The sequence below is a fragment of the Ornithorhynchus anatinus genome, chromosome 4 (assembly GCF_004115215.2).
Source record: "Ornithorhynchus anatinus isolate Pmale09 chromosome 4, mOrnAna1.pri.v4, whole genome shotgun sequence".
In the NCBI taxonomy this organism is placed as follows: Eukaryota; Metazoa; Chordata; class Mammalia; order Monotremata; family Ornithorhynchidae; genus Ornithorhynchus; species Ornithorhynchus anatinus.
In genome coordinates this window covers 104,480,833-104,497,985 of record NC_041731.1, presented here as the reverse complement: position 1 = coordinate 104,497,985, position 17,153 = coordinate 104,480,833, and the positions used below count along the sequence as shown (strand labels likewise).

The window sequence follows — 17,153 nt, the reverse complement described above, 5'->3', positions numbered from 1 at the left end:
CAAACTAAAGCACGGAGAAGTCAAATCACTTGTCCAAGGTCACGGAGCAGACAAGCTGGGGAGCTGGAATTAGAACCCAGGTCCTCTGACTCCCAGGCCCAAGCTCTTGCCACTACGCCACACTGTTTACAGTGCATTCTTTGGAACTATGGAAATCAATAAATCAGTGTAATTTATTGAGCTCTTCCTGTTGCAGAATGCTATACTAAGTGCTGGAAGAGTCCAATACAACAGAGTTGATAGACAAGTTCCCTGACCACAAGGCTCACAAGGAAATAACCTTTCTTTATCCCACCATTCTAGGCTGGAATCAAGTTCGCAGGAAGAGTCCTACATATGACAGACCACGGAAAAAGTTCCCAACTTGGGTCTTCCGCAAGACTGTGACACTGTGCTGCAATTCCAAAATTCTATGCGTGGGCAGATGTTTCTGTCTGTTTGCTGAGACTACACGCTCCTGCATCCCACAAGAACAACGGCACACAGGCACCACCTCCTAACACAGTTTCACTTCCTCCACCTGGCAAGGAGTGGGTCTGCCTTCCCAAAACCCTATTTGGGCTGAAGCTAAGCCCTAATACCTGACAGGTTGGACATCCTCTCCTTTTTCCATACTGTTGTCCTCTCTGCATTAGACTGCAAGCTCCTTAAGAGCAAGGATCCCCTCTACCAACTGCACTGTGCGCTCCCAAAAGCTTAGCATAGCCTACGCACAAAGCAAGCGCTAAATAAATACCACTGAGTAATTGCATTTTTTTCGTGCTCGGAGGAAACATCAAAAGAGGAATGGGGAGAAGAGCAACGGTAGCCATGCTGACAGACGTAAACTCCCTGAGGGTAGGGATCCCAATTATTGCATCATTGTCTATTTATTGCATTCTTTCAAATGTTTAGTACAGTGCTCTTTATAAAGTAAGCACTCAATACATATCCTTCATTGATTCCTTGAGAAAAACCATGGTAAGCAGGCTCTGTCTCCCTGTCTCATGCCATTTACCCAAGTGTCAATGCACGTGGGCAAGTCACTTAACTTCTCTGTGCCTCAGTTACCTCATCTCTAAAATGGGGATGAAGACCGTGAGCCTCACGTGAGACAACCTGATGACCCTATATCTACCCCAGCGCTTAGAACAGTGCTCTGCACATAGTAAGCGCTTAACAAATACCAACATTATTATTACTGTCTTATCCGATAGGACAAGGGTGAAGAGAGCAGATAGGTAAAATGGGGTGGGGAATTGGTGGAGGGCTTTGAAGCCATTCGTGAGGGATTTTTCCTTGATGCGAAGGGAAATAAAAATCCACTGGAGGTTTCTGACAAGTGGAGAGATGTGTGCTGAGTGATGTTTCAATAAAACTATCCATACAACTGGGTACAGGATAGATGGGGGAAATCAGGGGAGGCTGGAAGCAGGGAGACCATCAAGGAGGGGAATACGATAGCCAAGCTGCAATACCAGCAAGAGTGGTACCTGTTGGCTGCCAGGTAATGGCCAAGTGGCAATTAATTGGCAGTGGACTGAATTCATTCATTCATTCAATTGTATTTAATGTTTGCAGAACATCGTCCTAAGCCCTTGGAAGAGTACATTTTATCAATAAACAGAGACACTCCCTGCCCACAACGAGCTTAAAGTCTAGAGGGGGAGACAGACATTAATACAAATTAAAAATTACAGTTCTAGACTTAAGTGCTGTGGGGCTGGGCGCGGGGGACAAATGAAGGGAGCAAGTCAGGGCGCGACACAGGAGGGAGAGAGAGAAGAAGAAAGGATGGCTTCGTCGGGAAAGGCCTCTTGGAGGAGATGTGACTGAATGTGATGAAGGTGAGCTCTGAAAGACAACAAGGAGTTGAGGAGTCCAACAAGGTAGCAGACTTCAGGAGCAGGAAAGATGGCTGGGAATGATTAGTGGCTGAGAAAGGAAAGGAAAGTGGAGGAGTGAGTTTAGGAGGGAAGTTGAGTGTTGGAGCTGACAGGAAGGAGGACTCTTCTCAATGCTGCCTGTTAGGGCCAGACCCTTGGCCCAATACCCTTTGTTACCCTTTAATGGATTTGGCTCAATCAATCGTATTTATTGAGCACGTACTATGGGCAGAGCACTGTACTGAGCATTTGGGAGAGTATAATATAACAGAGCTGCTAGACATGTTCCTTGCCCACAATTAATGTCTGTCTCCCCCACTGGATGAGCTTTGAGTCCAGTGGGGGAGACAGACATTAATATAAATAAATAAATTACAGATGTGTTTATAAGTGCTTTGAGGCTGAGGGAGGGGCGGATAATGGGTCCAAATCCAAGCGGAAGGGTGACCCAGAATTGAGTGGAAGAAAGGACATGAGGGCTTAGTCAGGGAAGATCTTTTGGAGGAGACGTGCCTTCATTAAGGCTTTGAAAGTGGAGAGAGTGATGGTCTTTTGGATATGAAGAGGGAGGGCGTTCCAGGTCGGAGACATGACTTGGGCAAGGAGGAGGCAGAGAGATAAATGAGATGGAGGTACAGTGAGTAGCTGGGCACAAGAGGAGCAAAGTGTGCGGGCTGGGTTGTAGTAAGAAATCAGGGAGGTAAGGTAGGAAGGGGCAGGGGGATTGACTGCTTGAGTGATCGAGTGGCCTACCAACTTCTCTTTCAGTGACCAGTCTCAGGAATGGCCAGGCCCGCCTAAATCCGGGCCCTAGGGAGAACGTAATCTAATCACTCGTCCCACCTTCAAAGCCCTACTGAAGGCGCACCTCCTCCTAGAGGTCTTCCCAGACTAAGTCCCACTTTTCCTCAGCTCCCCCCTCCCGTCCACGTCACCACGACTCGTTCCCTTTGCTCTTCCCCCTGGTCCCTGCCCCACAGCACTTGTGTGTATATGTATATGTCTATAATTATATTTCTTTATATTCATGCCTGTTTACTTGTATTGATGCCTGTCTCCTATTGATGTCTGTCTCCCCCCTTCTAGATTGTGAGCTCGTTGTGGGCAGGGATCATCAGAGAAGCAGTGTGGCTCAGTGGAAAGAGCCCGGGCTTGGGAATCAGAGGTCATGGGTTCAAATCCCAGCTCTGCCACTTGTCAGCTGTGTGACTGTGGGCAAGTCACTTCACTTCTCTGTGCCTCAGTTACCTCATCTGGAAAATGGGGATTAAGACTGTGAGCCTCACGTGGGACGGCCTGATTACCCTGTACCTACCCCAGAGCTTAGAACAGTGCTCTGCACATAGTAAGTGCTTAACAAATACTAACATTCTTCTTTATTTCTGTATTGACCTTTCCAAACACTTAGACCATGCTCTGCACATAGTAAGTGCTCAATAAATATGATTGATTGAATGAATGAATGAACATATTTGGGGGTTTCCCTCCCCTGCATCTTCACCTATGGGAGGGAGTCCCATGTTCGCTCATCCCACCGACCATAACCAAAGGCAAGAACCGTCAGCTGTCATCACATGGCATACTTATTGGAGATTCATTCTCAGGCCGCACAATGCCGGGTAGGTGGCCCGACACCCGGAGGCCCTGGCCGCTCTTTGGCCAGGGCATCGCGGAATGCAGCCAATTCAGCCGTGAGAAACGAGGGAAAGGCTTTTCAGCAGAGAACTGGACTCAGGAGAAAGCCCAGGGCAAGAGTGTTTGCTGACTCCTTGTCGTGGGCTGTTTTTATACCATTATCCATCCTCATCACATCTTGCTCTTAGTTAATTTACCACTATCTCCTTTTTGCCCCTCTTTCTTGAAGGGGACCCTCAACTCCCCTTGGATGAAGGCCAAGCTGAGACTTCTCCCCCTTCAGTTTATGAGGGGAGGCCTTCCTTGGCTTTGGACTGTGCTCCTTATCTTCCCTCTCAAACCCTGTCCTCTGCCTGACTTCCCCGGCACTACGGACGGCACTACCATCCTTCCCGCCTCACAATCCCACAAGCTTGGTGTCATCCTCGACTCCGCTCTCTCATTCGCCCCACACATCCAATCCATCACCAAAACCTGCCTGTCTCACCTTCACAACATCGTCAAGATCCGCCCTTTCCTCCCCATCCAAACCGCCATCACATTAGTACAATCACTCATCCCATCCCATCAGAGAAGCAGCGTGGCTCAGCGGAAAGAGCACGGGCTTTGGAGTCAGGGGTCATGAGTTTGAATCCCAGCTCTGCCACTTGTCAGCTGTGTGACTGTGGGCAAGTCACTTCACTTCTCTGTGCCTCAGTTACCTCATCTGGAAAATGGGGATTAAGACTGTGAGCCCCACGTGGGACAACCTGATTCCCCTGTGTCTACCCCAGCACTTAGAACAGTGCTCTGCACATAGCGCTTAACAAATAACGACATCATTATTATCATTATTATCCTGCCTAGATTACTACATCAGCCTCCTTTCTGATCTCCCAACCTCCTTTCTCTCCCTGCTGCAGTCTATAATTCACTCTGCTGCCTGGATTATCTTTCTACAGAAACGATCTGGGCATGTCACCCCCACCCCCCCAAATCCCCAGTGGTTTTATCAACCTCCGTACCAAGCAAAAACTCCTCATTCTTAGCTTCAAAGTTCTCCATCACCTTGCCCCCTCCTACCTCACCTCCCTTCTCTCCTTCTATATTTCTAGGCCGCACACTCCGCTCCTCTGGTGCTAACCTTCTCACTGTGCTTCATTCTCACTTGTCTCGCCGTCAACCCCTGGCCCGTGTCCCACCTCTGACCTGGAATGCCCTCCCTCCTCAAATCTACCAAACAATCACACTTGCCCCTTCAAAGCCCTACTGAAGGCTCAGCTCCTCCAGGAGGCCTTCCCAGACTAAGCCCCCCGTTTCCTCAGCTCCCCTTCCTGCCCCCATCGCCCCGACTCTCCCCCTTTGCTCTACCCCCCTCCCTCCCCAAAGCACTTGTATATGTACATATCTATAATTCTATCTACTTATATTAATGCCTGTTCACTTGTTCTGATGTGCATATATATCTATAATTCTATTTATTTATATTGATGCTATTGATGCCTCTTTACTTGTTTTGATGTCTGTCTCCCCCCTTCTAGACTGTGAGCCCATTGTGGGCAGGGACCATCTCTCTTTGTTGCTGAATTGTACTTTCCAAGTGCTTAGTACAGTGCTCTGCACACAGCAAGTGCTCAAAACAATTGAATAAATGAATCCATCGCTTTTTGGTTAGCTGTTGGTATTTAGCAATATTAAGCTCACGCTGATTCCCACTAGCTCCATCGCTCTTCCAGAAGTAAACAACTTGCCAGAATCCTCTGCCATTTGTCTGTTGCCTTCCCTTGCAAGTGAACGTCCATCTTAGACATTTGGGGTCGGAAATGCCGGCGGGACATTCAAGAGGAGATGTCCTGGAGGAAAGAGGAGATGGAGCACTGCAGGTTAGGAAGGTCAAGGCTGGAGTGGTAGCTGGAACCATGAAAACGGAGAGAGTAAGTGTAGAACCAGAAGCATAATGGACCCAGATCAGAACACTGTGGAACACCCACAGTTACCGTATGAAAGGCAAAAGAAGAACTGATGTAAGAGCAAATTAAAGAAGATTTTAATCAGTATTCAAAAATCAATGCTTCTAGGTCATTCAATGGTGCTTAGAAAATCGTATCCAATCCCCTTGCTTCTTTCTGTAGCTTACTGGAATTTCCTGTAGTTCTAAATTTTTCTTTTAAAATTACATAAAGGAAGAAAAAAGCCATTATGTAGCCACACAAATTCTTAGGGGCTTCTTAAAACGTATGATTTCCTTTTTTCACTAAAGATAGCGCCAGTGCTTTAAATCAAGGAAAACTTTGTTTAGATTCCCTAAATATGAAATGTGAAATGCTGTGAAGGCGGCATGAACTAAAAATAATATCACAGAAAAGACAAGAAAATGAAAACGTAATCATTCATTCATTCCACAGTATTTATTGAGCGCTTACTATGTGCGGGGCGCTGTACTAAGTGCTTGGAAGGGACAATTTGGCAACAGATAGAGACAATCCCTGCCTATCGACGGGCTGACAGTCTAATCGGGGGAGAAAATAGCATTTTAGAGAGTGATGATAACTTGAGGCTAATAGAGAAGCAGTGTAGTCTAGTGGAAAGAGCATGGTTCTGAGAGTCAGAAGACCTGGATTCTCGTTCCAATGCTGACATTTACCTCCGTTAGGGCACCTTGAACTTCCCTGTGCCTCAGTTCCTTCATCCACAATATGGGATTCAACACCTGTGCTTCCTCCTATTTTAAACTGAAAGCCTCAAATAGGATCTGATTATCCTGTATCTACCCCAGCACTTAGTACAGTTTTCAGCACATAGTAAGCGCATAACAAGAAGCAGCGTGGCTCAGTGGAAAGAGCCCGGGCTTGGGAGTCAGAGGTCATGGGTTCGAATCCCAGCTCCACCACTTGTCAAGTGTGTGACTGTGGGCAAGTCACTTCACTTCTCTGTGCCTCAGTTACCTCATCTGTAAAATGGGGATGAAGACTGTGAGCCTCGCGTGGGACAACCTGATGACCCTATGTCTACCCCAGCGCTTAGAACAGTGCTCTGCACATAGTAAGCATTTAAATACCATTATTATTATTATAACAAATACCATCATTATTAATGTTGAATATTGTCAATTAAATGACTCAAAAACATCTCAAACTCCTGTTCATTAGGGAACAGGTCTATCAACTCTACTGTATCGTACATTCCCACGTACTTAATTATAATTATGGTATTTATTAAGCACTTGGTGTGTGCCAAGCACTGTTCCAACACCGGGACACATACAAGGTAATCAGGTTGGACACAATCCCTGTCCCATATGGAGCTCACAGTCTTAACCCCATTTTAAAGATGAGGTAATTGAGGCACAGAGAAGTTAAGCGACTTGGCCAACAAAGGTCACCTAGCAGACAAGTCGAGGAGCAGAATTAGAACTCACATCCTCCGACTCCCAAGCCCACGCTTTTGCCGTTAGGCCATGCTAATTAGCGACGTGCTTTGCCCACCGTAAGTACTCAAATTCCATCGATTGATTGTTGATGAACTGAGACAAAGAAATACTCTGTTGAGGTTCGGTAATCAGAGAACAGATCCTGAAAATGCGCATATCGACAATGCTAAAATATTTGTCCATTTTATTCCTCTCTCCCTTGATTTTCAGAAATGTAAAATGTAGTGTTGCCAGAAGGTCTCATTTTGAGAACATGTGACTGCCTGCAATATGGCTTCACTCACCCACTTCACCTTCCTGTGACTCAAATATTAAACAATTATGTTTTCCAGTAGAGTTTCCAGGAAATTGGGATGAAGCAATGAAGTACCGAACCACCCCAAATAAGATAGAAATAAAAGTATTCCTCAACCCTCAAGGTCCAGATTGAAATTCAGTTGTCAAAGCTAAGTGAACGTCAGCATTTGTTAGAGTTTAATTAATTATATGAGATTGCAAGAGTTGAAAATGCAAATTGGATTTCCCTAAGGACCCTTGCTTGAAGAGAAAGCGGATCTAAAATGCAAGCAACAACCGTCAGGTGATAAATACTTTTTTGGCTACAATTAGACCCTATGGAAGTTACTTTTCCTTTGAAAAGTCATTTCTCGTGGAAAGGGGAGAGAAACGCGGGCTAAAGGGGGAAAGGGAAGAGGGATGGTTGGTGGTGGGAAGAAAGGTAAGGAATGAGATAGCGACAATAGGAGTCGATAGCACTGTGGCCTAGTGGAAAAAGCACGGGCCTGGGAGTCAGAGGGCCAGAGTTCTAATCCCAGCTCTGCCACTTGTCTGCTGTGTGACCTTGGACAAGTCACTTCACTTCTCTGTGCTTCAGTTCTCTCATCTGCAAAATGGGGATTCAGTACCTGTTCTCCCTCCTACTGAAGCCCCATGTGGGACCTGATCATCCTGGACTGACGCTAGAGTAAGTGCTCGACAACTATTATCATTATTATTATCACTATTATATGGCCAGGAAGAAGAGGCCATGGGGAGTTTCAGCCAGGATGAAGATAAAGAAAGTAGAAATGGCCCCCGCAAAAGAAAGAAAAGGAAGAGGAAAGTGAAAGAGTTGGTAGTAACAGAAGGACACTTGGTCCGACTTTGCTGGCCAATTCAGTCCCTAACAGGTCTAATGGCTCAGTGGAAAGAGCCCGGGCTCGGGAGTCAGAGGTCATGGGTTCGAATCCCGGCTCGGCCGCTTGGCAGCTGTGTGACTGTGGGCAAGTCACTTCACTTCTCTGTGCCTCAGTTCCCTCAACTGTAAAATGGGGATTAAGACTGTGAGCCTCACGTGGGGCAACCTGATTACCCTGTATCTACCCCAGTGCTTAGACCAGTGCTCTGCACATAGTAAGCGCTTAACGAATACCAACATTATTATTATTAATAATAAAATGAATTAAAAAATAGTATCTGTTACTGTGTGCCAGGCACTGTACTTAGCATCAGTACAGGATAATCATCTCCCACGTGACGAGTAAGGCCTCAGTCGATATCCCTGATTGATTGACTATACCAACAAAAAGCTCCTAAGTCTTTGAGTAGCTAGTAGTGAATCGAAAATTTTCAGAGATAACCGAACAAGCTCAGAAACGTTCAGTCTTGCAAAATGGTGTAGAAGAAGTCAGAACATTCCATGTTCAATTCTATAAAATGTTTCCATCTTGCGATCAGGTGGATGGACGAAACAACACAAAAGCACCGGTAACTAAGCAAACCGGCCCAATAAAATCAGGGGAAACCAGGCAAGATACAATAAAGAGGAGAGGTGAGGGAATCCGGTGCTGGTCAAGGAAGGCTGAAGATCAGCAATCAAATGGGGGGTGGATAGAGAGGGGTTTGTCGTGGGAGGCAGAACCAGGAGAAGCAGCTGCCTTCCGGACAAAAGGCCGCAATATTAGGCAGGCCGTGTCCGTTGGGCCTGGTGGACTCTGCGATGACCGACCGCATTGACGAGACGTCTGAAAATGATAACTAACGTTAGCTCTCCAGGTTTTTTTTTTTTATTATGCTATTTTTCTTTTATCTTTGTGTGTCTATTGACTTGCCCTACCTCTCAATTTCAGATTGTAAAACCCTAATTTCTTCCCCATTGTTCTCTTCCCAAGCGGTTGATAGAGTGCTTGGCACAGAGTAGGTGCTCAATAAATACTACCGAATGAATGAATTTTATGAATTGCCCCCTCCTACCTCACCTTGCTGCTCTCTTACTACAACCCGTCCCACACACTTCACTCCTCTAATGCCAGCTTTCTCAGAGTAATGCCAGCTTTCTCAGAGTACCTCGATCTAGTCTATTTTGCCGCTGACCTCTCGTCCACGTCCTGCCTCTGGCCTGGAACGCCCTCCCTCTTCATATCCAACAGAAAATTACTCTCTCCACACCTTTTTGAGGGAACATCTCCTCCAAGAAGCCTTCCCTGACTAAGCCCTCAATTCCTCTTCTGAATGACCTTAATTTGCTCCCTTTATTCACCCCTCCCTCAGTGCCTCACTGTACTTACGTCCATATCCATAATTTATTTATATTGATATTTCCCTCCTCCTCTAGACTGTAAGTTCATTGTGGTGGGAATATGTCTACCAGCTCTTTCACATTGTTATATTGTACTTACCCAAGTGCTTAATACAGTGCTCTGCACACAGTAGGTACTCAGCAAATCTAATTGATTGAGTGATGAATGAATGCAAATGTGGCTGAGGCGCGACTCCCAGCTCCACCACTCCTCTGCTGTGTGACCTCGGGCAAGTCACTTCACTTCTCTGTGCCTCAGTTACCTCATCCGTCAAAGGGGGATTAAGACCGTGAGCCCCATGTGGGTCTGTGCCCGACCCAATTCGCTCGCGTCTTCCCCAGCTCTTAGTACCATCCCTGGCACATAGCTTATCAAAATTCGCAGTTATCATTATCATTATTTTGACTGACATTCGTTTCCGCATCATGCGAACATTAGATTACGCCTGGCTACCGCTTCTGGCCTCGGGCCCTACCATCTCGTGCCCTCATCGACTCTGCCTCTTGGTTGTCCCAGTGTTCTCGGAGGCTCTGATCTAACAAAGGCATCTCGCTGCCGACGGGAGATTGCCATCCATCCTGTTTCCTGCCGACGACCCGGGCATATCAGCTGAGGTTTCGCTTCCCTGCGTCCTCCCCACTTCTGCTCTCCTTGTTTAGGGTTTCCCCAAAGCTAAAGCCCCCAGATGGCCTGTCTACTTGTCGCCTTTCTACTTGTTTTGTTGTCTGTCTCCCCCCTTCTAGACCGTGAGCCCGCTGTCGGGTAAGGATTGTCTCTACCTGCTGCCGAACTGGACTTTCCCAGCACTGAGGACGGTGCTCTGCACAGAGTAAGTGCTCAATAAATACGACTGAATGAATAATAATAATGTTGTTATTTGTTAAGCGCTTACTATGTGCCGAGCACTGTTCTAAGCGCTGGGGTAGACACAGGGGAATCAGGTTGTCCCCACGTGGGGCTCACAGTCTTAATCCCCATTTGACAGATGAGGTAACTGAGGCACCGAGAAGTGAAGTGACTTGCCCAAAGTCACACAGCTGACAAGTGGCCGAGCCGGGATTTGAACCCATGACCTCTGACTCCAAAGCCCGTGCTCTTTCCACTGAGCCATGGACCTGGAGCCCCCACGCACGAGGGACTCCGGGCTCTGACAGGCCGAAGAACCTCTCTTACACAGCGTCAGGCAGAGGGGTGGGACTCCTTTGCCCACGGTCCTGTTTTGCTTTGCTATCTGTCTCCCCCGATTAGACCGTGAGCCCGTCACCGGGCAGGGATCGTCTCTATCTGTTGCCGAATTGTCCATCCCAAGTGCTTAGTACAGTGCTCTGCACGTAGTAAGCGCTCAATAAATACTATTGAATGAAAACCATGAACTCTTCCCCTTCACCGGCAATCAAGTGCTACTTTTACCATCACTGTCATCATTACTACATTACTATTGTCTTACTGTGGGTCAAGCACTTACTACTATATTATCATCATTATTTTTAAGGTCTCACTTTTGCTGACCCTCACTGCAAAGTAATAATAATAATAATAATAATAATGTTGGTATTTGCTAAGCGCTTACTATGTGCTGAGCACTGTTCTAAGCGCTAGGGTGGATACAAGGTAATCAGGTTGTCCCACGTGGGGCTCATAGTCTTAATCCCCATTTTACAGATGGGGTAACTGAGGCACCGAGAAGTGAAGTGACTTGCCCAAAGTCACACAGCTGACAGGTGGCGGAGCCGGGAGTAGAACCCGTGACCTCTGACTCCTAAACCCGGGCTCTTTCCAGTGAGCCACGGAAAGTACATCTCCTCCAGGAAGCCTTCCCCGACTGAGCCCTCCTCTCCTCTCCTCTTCTCCCTCTGCACCACTCATATCTGCTCCTTCATTCATCTTTCCTCCCTTCCTCATAGCACACGAGGAGCAGCATGGCCTAGTGCCAAGAGGTCGGGCTGGGGAGGCAGAGGTTGTGGATTCTAATCCCGCCTCTGCCACTTGTCTGCTGTGTGACCTTGGGCAAGTCACTTCACTTCTCTGGGGCCTCAGTTCCCTCAGCTGTAAAATGGGGATTGAGACTGTGAGCCCCACGTGGGACAACCTGATTACCTTGTATTTACCCCAGCGCTGAGAACAGTGCCAGGCACATAGTAAGCGCTTAACAAATGCCATCGTTATTATTATTATTATATATCTGTGTACATCTGTAATTTATTTCTTTATTTATATTAAGGCCTGTCTCCCTCTCTAGGCTGTGAGCTTGTTGTGGGCAGAGTATGCGTCTGATGTTATATTGTACTCTCCCAAGTGCTTAGTACAGTGGTTGGCACACAGTAAGCACTCAATAATATGATTAATAATAATTAATCGTATGTGTCAAGCACCGTTCTAAGTGCTGGGACAGTTGCAAGTTAATCGGGTCGAACGGTCCCTGTCCCACATAAGGCTCACACTCTAAGTCGGAGGGAGAATAGGCATCAAAGTCCCATTTTACAGATGAGGAAGGTGAGGCACAGAGAAGCCAAGTGACTTACCAAGGTCAGACAGCAAGGAAGCTAGCAGAGCTGAGATTAGAACCCAGCTCCTGACTCCCAGGCTCATGCTCTTCCCGCTACGCAAACTGCTTTGCTTATTTTAGCCTATTTTCTTTTATTCCATTTTTTCCTTTTATTACTATTTTATAAAAGCATTAAGTGCAAGCGCTCAGTAGAGTGCAAGCACTTAGTACAGTGCCCTGCACCCAGTAAGTGCTCAATAAATACGATCGAATGAATTATTCCTATATAATCATACCCTGATTTTGTTAAGCACTTTTCTTCCCAAAGCGCTCGCACCTAAATTGCCTCACTTTGCCCTCACAACATTCCTGTGCGATACTTTAGGTGGTGACCCTTGTAGGATGGGGACGATGTCTGATTCGGTCCATGGTATTTATTGAGCACTTACTGTACGCAGAGCACTGTATTAAGCCCTTGGGAGAGTACAATACAACAGCGTCGGTGGACACGTTCCCTCCCACAGCAGTGTCCATGTATTCTTCTCTTTGCTTTGTACGGTGCTTTCCACACTCTAAGTACTTCAGTAACATTATTTTTGGATTGATGTCCACGAAGCGGGTGTTTGACTATCCTGCGACCGTCTGTCTCCTTACGTGCTCCTTCTAGAGACCCGCAATCCCAATCTGCAGGATGTTGATGAGAGCGGACTGTCCAAAGACTTCCTGTTTCGTGATCCCGTCACGCCGCGCGACGACGAACGTGGCAGGGAATGTAGCCCGGGCCTGGAAGTTTAGAAGGACCTGAGCTCTAATCCCAGTCCCACCATTTATTTGTTGAGTGACCGTGGGTAAATCACTTCACTTCCCTGGGCCTCAGTTACCTCATCTGGGGATTAAAGCGGTGAGCCCCATGTCGGACATGGACTGTGTTCAACCTGGTCAACTATCTACCCCAGAGCTCAGTACAGTGCCCGGCACATAGTAAGTGCCTAACCAATACCATAAAAAAAAACCGCTCGAAAAGCCAAAAGCGGAATCTGTGGTCAATCCAGGCTCAAGGCCATCGAGAAGGTGGAACACCACAATCGCTCTATAGGCTTTCAATTCGCCCGATGCTTGTCTTTCAGCCAAAGGGCAACTTGGTTCCATTTTCTACCCCACCAGGTGCTACTGGACGATGTGCCACGTTAGTAACGTAATTCAGAGACGGCATTCAACTCTACGCAGCCCATGGGATCCACCGTTGTGAACAGGGCCAGCCGAAGCGGGTCGGCTCATAACCTCCCAGCCACCTCCCCTTATAAAACAAACCTATATTCATTCGTTCGATAGTATTTATTGAGCGCTTATCATGTGCGGAGCACTGTACTAAGCGCTTGGAATGTACAATTGGGCAACAGATGGAGACCATCCCTGCCCAAAGACGGGCTCACGGTCCAAACGGGGGAGACAGACAGCAGAGCAAAAGAGAACAAAACAAAACAACATCATCAAGATAAATAGAATCAAGGAGATATACACCCCATTAACAAAATAAAGAGGATAATAAATAATATATACAAATGAGCACAGGGCTGAGGGGAGGGGAAGGGGGAAGCGCAGAGGGTGGGGGGAGAGGAAGAGGAATAGGAGCAGAGGGAAAGGAAGGGGCTCAGTCTGGGAAGGCCTCCTGGAGGAGGTGAGCCCTAGCAGGGCTTTGGAGAGGGGAAGAGAGTTAGTTTGGCGGAGGTGAGGAGGGAGGGCATCCAGGGACCGTGGGAGGACGTAGGCCAGAGGTCGACGGCAGGATAGGCGAGAAGGGGGGACGGTGAGGAGGTGGGCGGCGGAGGAGCGGAGCGTGCCGGGTGGGCAGCAGAATATCGCACCAATATCGCTTTTGCATACCTATGTTCGACTGTAGATTCAATCTCTCCCCTTGAGTACCCTATCGGTAAATATTTTTCTGTTTGCCTCCCACATTAGAGCAGAAATTCTCTGTGGGCAGAGACCGGGCCGCTTCTCTGGTAATTTTTCAAGTACTCAGTAGAACGCATTCAATCCCGCAGACGCGCAATTGACACTAACTACAACTACTGCGCGTACTCCGGAATAACCGGTCTAAAACGTTTCGCCGATTCTAAGGGCGGCTGGTATTTTCTGTGAGCACTTCCAGAGCACAATCATCAGTATACGGAAGCTTGCGGGATTCAGACTTGACAGTGAAGGGCTCAGACGGTTTATTTGGAAGTTTCCCAGATGACCTCAATCCTATTTCACATAACCAGTCCCCGGTACACTACGCGACGGACGTGGTATCGTCACACACGTTTCAGCAGACTTGGGCACGGGACCCTTGAGATTTCGACGTCTCAGATCAGCTAAATGATGGTCCTCCTCTCGCTTCTACCATAAAAAAATGACTTTCTTTCTTCCCCAGGTGCGCAAAATGTTTATTCGTTCACGTTGCCCAAGTGGGGACATCTTAAAACTAGCTCGTCCCCGTTGAAACACACCAACCAGGGCTACGGGGACAACAGAAACTACAGAATGATGAACTCGGTCAATTCCTACGTAGGCCCACGTCCAGAGGAGCTAGAAATCGAACGAGGTTTATGAATATTTTGCCGAACCGGGGTGCCGTTCAAGCCACCCTGTCCAGGGTAGTCGGATCTTGGACAAGTAGGTTTTGCTTTCTAATTACCGAGAGGATCGTTCTTTCTAGCGCGTTCCATTCCAGTCCCCACAGAAACAGGTTATTTATTTCCTCTGCAGTCCATTCCAGACAGAAGAACGATTCCGGAGACGTGGACGGGGGTCCGGAAATAAACCCGTACCACCCACAAAAGCCGAGAAATCCTAGGCGGAAGTTACACGTCGATGTAGAAAACGGCCCAGGCGAACGCCCCCCCGCGCATTCATCCCAACTGTCATTCGAAGCAGCTGAGGTCGGGCCAGTGAGGCTAAGTCCAAACCGAATCGACGCCAGCCTTCACCAACAACGAACGCGTCGCCCTAGTGGACGGCCGACTCGTGACAGAGGTTTTGAAACAAAAACCTATTCTTCATCTATATTTAACTGGCACACTCTTGAGACTAAATTGTAGGTTACTGCCTGAACCCCATAAATGTGAAGTTTAACAACTGGACAGCTTGCTCTGCAGATACCCGCTCAAGTGCGGAAAATGAAAGCTTATTTCAGGTTTGGGGATTTTTCCGTCCTTTTTCTTAACTCCCCCATCAAGTAACTGTGCCACGAAACCCGCTGGACCCTCCCCGTCATAACCCGGCTGTCCTCTACAGAGCGCATCGAGGCTGAGAAAGCAAACCTTTCCCACCTGGGCAAATGGACTCCCTGGGAGAATCGGCCTAATTGCAAGCTCCTCTCGAAGCATCGCGGCTCAGCGGAAAGAGTCCGGATTTGGGAGTCGGAGGTCGCCGTTTCTCATCCCGGCTCCGCCACCCGTCTGTCGGGCGACCTTGGCCAAGTCACTTCGCTTCTCTGGGCCTCATCCGTCAAACGGGGATGAAGACTACGGGCCCCAGGTGGGACGACCCGATCGCCCCGTGTCCACCCCAGCCCTTAGAAGAGTGCTCGGCGCATACATCTCTTTCGGGTTTTCATTTTTTGACAAGTCTTGACGATCCCGGCCTACTCTTACATTCCAAGCGCTTAGTGCAGTGCTCTGCACATAGTAAGCGCTCAATAAATACCATCGAATGAATTAAAATTCACCTCAGCCCCTCCACCAGGTGAGCGCACCGTAGGCCACCTGGACCTTCACAGAGTGGACGCCTCTCTTGATCGGAGCTCACGTGCCGGCTGGAAGGAGCCGCCCCGCTCGGCCGGATCCTTTCCGATGGGATTCCGGCCTGGCATCTCTCGTGCAATTTGGGAAACGGATGCAGGGAGAGATGGAGAGTAAGGAGCGGGTAGGAATATATCTAGGGGAAGGGGGTGGAAAGGAGATTTGGAGGGGAGGGAAGCACGAGGTCCAGGGGAAGGCCATCCCCTCCTCCCGAGCCACGGGCGAGGCCACCGACGGGGCATCTCCGGCTAGGGTGGCACGGCATCCTCCGGATAGAGCAGGGCCCCGGGAATCGGGTCATCCATTCGATAGTATTTATTGAGCGCTTCCTATGTGCAGAGCACTGGACTGAGCGCTTGGAATGGACAAAGGGGTGACAGATAGAGACGGTCCCGGCCCTCTGACGGGCTCACGGTCCGATCGGGGGAGACGGACGGTCCACGGGTTCCGCTCCCGGCTCTTCCACTCGTCTGCCGTGTGACCTCGGCCAAGTCCCTTCATTCGTTCAATAGCATTTATTGAGCGCTTACTATGTGCAGAGCACTTACTCTGTGCAGAGCACTGTGCTAAGCGCTTGGATGGGGAAGCAGCGTGGCTCAGTAGAGCCCGGGCTTGGGAGTCAGAGGTCATGAGTTCGACTCCCGGCTCTGCCGCCTGTCAGCTGGGTGACTGTGGGCAAGTCACTTCACTTCTCTGGGCCTCAGTTCCCTCATCTAGAAAATGGGGATTAACTGGGAGCCTCACGCGGGACAACCTGATGACCCTGGATCTACCCCAGCGCTTAGAACAGTGGTCTGCACGTAGTAAGCGTTTAATACCAACATTATTATTATTATTATTATTAAAGGACAAACAGGCGACAGACAGAGACAGTCCCTGCCCTTCGACGGGCTTATCACAGTCTAATCGAGGGAGACGGCGCTTCCACTCGTCTGTGTGACCTCGGCCAAGTCCCTTCATTCGTTCAATAGCATTTATTGAGCGCTTACTATTTGCAGAGCGCTGACTCTGTGCAGAGCGCTGACGCTGTGCAGAGCACTGTGCTAAGCCCTGACGCTATGCAGAGCACTGTGCTAAGCGCTCACTCTGTGCAGAGCACTGTGCTAAGCGCTCACTCTGTGCAGAGCACTGTGCTAAGCGCTCACTCTGTGCAGAGCACTGTGCTAAGCCCTGACGCTGTGCAGAGCACTGTGCTAAGCCCTGACGCTGTGCAGAGCACTGTGCTAAGCGCTGACTCTGTGCAGAGCACTGTGCTAAGCCCTGACGCTGTGCAGAGCACTGTGCTAAGCGCTCACTCTGTGCAGAGCACTGTGCTAAGCCCTGACGCTGTGCAGAGCACTGTGCTAAGCGCTCACTCTGTGCAGAGCACTGTGCTAAGCGCTCACTCTGTGCAGAGCACTGTGCTAAGCCCTGACG

At 48.5% G+C, this 17,153-nt stretch overlaps 1 protein-coding gene across 1 annotated transcript in view; it reads right to left on the bottom strand.

The window, feature by feature from the left end:
* The window catches only part of TTLL7 (tubulin tyrosine ligase like 7), a 238,548-nt gene that overhangs the window by 220,793 nt on the left and 602 nt on the right, over positions 1–17,153 (bottom strand). The gene's annotated exons all lie outside the window — the stretch shown is intronic.